At 43.2% G+C, this 3,008-nt stretch overlaps 1 pseudogene across 1 annotated transcript in view; it reads right to left on the bottom strand.

Annotated features, from left to right (window-relative positions):
• LOC100940654 overlaps positions 1–1,886 on the bottom strand; it is a 25,001-nt pseudogene extending 23,115 nt beyond the window's left edge. Inside the window, exon 1 of the transcript XR_002775543.1 lies at positions 1,716–1,886. The product of XR_002775543.1 is annotated as a cytochrome P450 3A4-like (transcript). The remainder of the gene's footprint in view (positions 1–1,715) is intronic.
• Between the last annotated feature and the right edge of the window lie 1,122 nt (positions 1,887–3,008).

Here is a 3,008-nt window from a genome sequence, read left to right as displayed (position 1 = left end):
AAAAAAAAAAAAAAGACCTTTTCTTCAGAGCTTTCCCTATAAGGCAGTACGGGCTTCCTATCTTTTGTACTCGTATAATTAATCCTATAATTTGTGATAAAATAAAACAAAATTCTTGTATAATGGAATATATATTTGAAGGACCAGTAGAGGCAGGTTAGCCACACCTAGTGGGCATTTGGATCCCTCCCCCGAAGAACTAGTGGAAAGCTGTACACCACTCTCAAACCTGGTTGGCTTTGGTTATTTCCACTTCAGTTCCTTCATTTGTTATCACAACCAGGGAAAAGCATTACACTAATAACTGTTTCTGAACTTGAACTCTCAACTCAGGCCATGCAATGAAGTTAATCTGTAACAGCATCAACTCCTGAGGAAAGATCTAGTCTAGTGTCTACACTTACATGGTACCCTACAAAGGCAGAAGATGCACTCCCTGAATTCCTCAGTTTCTTTCTAGCTCTCCCCTTTTTAGTTGAGTAATCTTTTGTTTGACACAAGTAAAGGCTAGCAAATATGACCCAATCTTTTCTACCATGTTTAATTGTGTTTCTGTAAGTAGGGCATTGTCTACACTACAGTTACTGACTTCTGGGCTGCACCAGTGTCTTCTAGAGCTAAGGTATTGTTTGTCTGCCTGCCTGAATGTCTAGCTACAGCCACACTACCAAATAGGCCATGAACTTAGTAACACAGATGGCATTGGCAAGTGAGATACCAATCCACACCTTAAGGGGTCACAAGTATTTCTCAGGATAGGGCCCTGAGGGTGAGGAATATTCTCTCATTTCATCCTGAATCTCCCCAGATGCATTTTATATCCTCATTGGCTCCTAGTCTCATGTAAGACTTCACACTAACAAAATCTAAATTGGATTTTGTGGCCCCTACCTCTTCAGGCCTCTTGCATATTAATATGAGGTGATAAACAAAGCTCTATACTAAGACTAACCCCCAAACACTAGAAAAAAAGATAAAAGAAAAGAACAAAATTTCAAAATTTCCTCCTGATCTCCATTGCTTTGAATATCCACCATTTAAATGTAAATGTTTCAACATATAACAGGGTTTAAGAAATTGAATTATATAAAGAAGGGGAGTTTTAGGGGAGGTGCATGTGAAACATGGAAGACAAAATGAGAGCCTCCTGTGACATGTGGGGTGGTCTGTGTGTAAATTATGACTAGAATGGAAGACAGAGAAGCAGCAGCCACCCAGGTCCACAGGAAACAATCCTTCTTCACAAGGGTTCGCAATCCTAAGCCCTGCAGCAGACATGGAGCTCAAAGGCAAAGATAAAGAGACAGTCACCAAGCCATTCTCTCCTTCCCCTACAACCTCCAGAGCTTGGGAAGGGGAAGAGGATCCCAAGCACATGACTTCCAACTGTTTGTAATCTGCTTCCGCTGAATCCTGGTTCATTAGTTGAGGCACAAACTCATGGTCAATCAGAAATTAGCCCCAGGACCAAATGCTGTCCCTAAATCCTGTTAGTCACAGAATATAGGAGGTGGATGATATGGGAAGGAGGTTTATTCATTCCTTCAACTGATCTACATAAGGTTAACAACTACTATGTTTTTGTTACACCCAACATTTAAGCAACTTCCTCTCAATTATCTCTCTTGATCTTCCAAACAAGTAAGAGAAAGAGGGACTCTATTAACACCCCACATTCAAGGTTACAGAGGAGTGGAGCCTGGACAGTTACTCACAGGTACAGCAGCACCAGGCTGGTAGCCAGAAGGACCCAGGTCTCTGTGGCAAATTCAGGGATAAGGTCCATCTCTAGTTCTCTCCTTGGAGTTGTTCTCTTGGCTTTGTTCTGCTCTTTGCTGGGCTGTGTGTGTGGAGCTTCCCTTCCCAGCACGGAGGTAATTCAGGAAGCCTGGTTAGAAGATTTAACGGCTGAGAAAGGAGGCAGGGTCAGAGCTGCAGCCAATAGTAGGGCTACCTGTGCTTCACTTGCAGTCAGATGAGTCCTTTCCTTCTCAACAGTTGGCAAAGAATCATAAATCTCCCACATTGACCTCCTTAAAGTTCATATTATGTAAGAAATCATAAACAATGCAATCAGCATTATCAGTATGTCCAAAGTTTATAGGTTTTATCATAAACTCAGATGAAGCCATTGAAAATTAATGTCCTATGATCTGGCATGTCTCCATGGCTGCCCTCATGTTGCAATAGTAGGGATCCCGACTGAGTGCAGTAGCTCATACCTGTAAGCCTAGCACTCTGGGAGGCAGAGGCAGGAGAACCGTTTAAGCTCGAGAATCTGAGACCAGTCTGAGCAAGAGCAAAACCCTGTCTCTACTAATAATATAATAATTAGCAGACATGGTGGTACACACCTATAGTCCAAGAAAGGCTAAGGCAAGAGGATCACTTGAGCCCAAGAATTTTAAGTTGCCATGAGCTGCAATGCCATGGCACTCTACCTAGGGTGACAGAGTTAGACTCTTATCCAAAAAAAAAAAAAAAAAAGAAAGAAAGAAAGAAAGAAAAGAAAAGAAATAGAAATCAGACCAATGAAGCTATACCTACAAACTATAGATCTCTACCCACACATCTTTGTCTGCCCTCACTGTCCCCCAAATCCCTAGAAGACTTCTACTCATCCTCAAACCCAGCCACACAGGCCCTTCTCTTACAGTCCTCCCTCCCCAAACTCCCAGACAGCTGTAATCCCTTCCACCTCTGAGTAATTCCATTCTCTCCTGAAGTTCTGCTATTGTCCCCTCTACTCTCTGCCACCACCATGGGTGTCCACACCTGTGTTCTTCACCAGAGGGTGAGCTTCTTCAGGGCACAGTTAGGGCACAGTCTGGTATTGCTTATGTCTGTATCCCCAGCCCACAGCAGAGTGCTTCAAACATACTGGGCATCCAGAGAAACTGGTGAGGTTGAGCTGGGTGAGACAGTTGGCCCCTGTGTGTCCCTTTCCCTGACTCTGTGGTGACCATGCTATCTTCCTAGATTATTAATACAACAGCGAGTCTTTGCTG

The sequence above is a fragment of the Otolemur garnettii genome, unplaced genomic scaffold (assembly GCF_000181295.1).
Source record: "Otolemur garnettii isolate 467f Iridium unplaced genomic scaffold, OtoGar3 scaffold00142, whole genome shotgun sequence".
In the NCBI taxonomy this organism is placed as follows: domain Eukaryota; kingdom Metazoa; phylum Chordata; class Mammalia; order Primates; family Galagidae; genus Otolemur; species Otolemur garnettii.
This window is presented reverse-complemented; position numbering and strand designations above follow the sequence as displayed.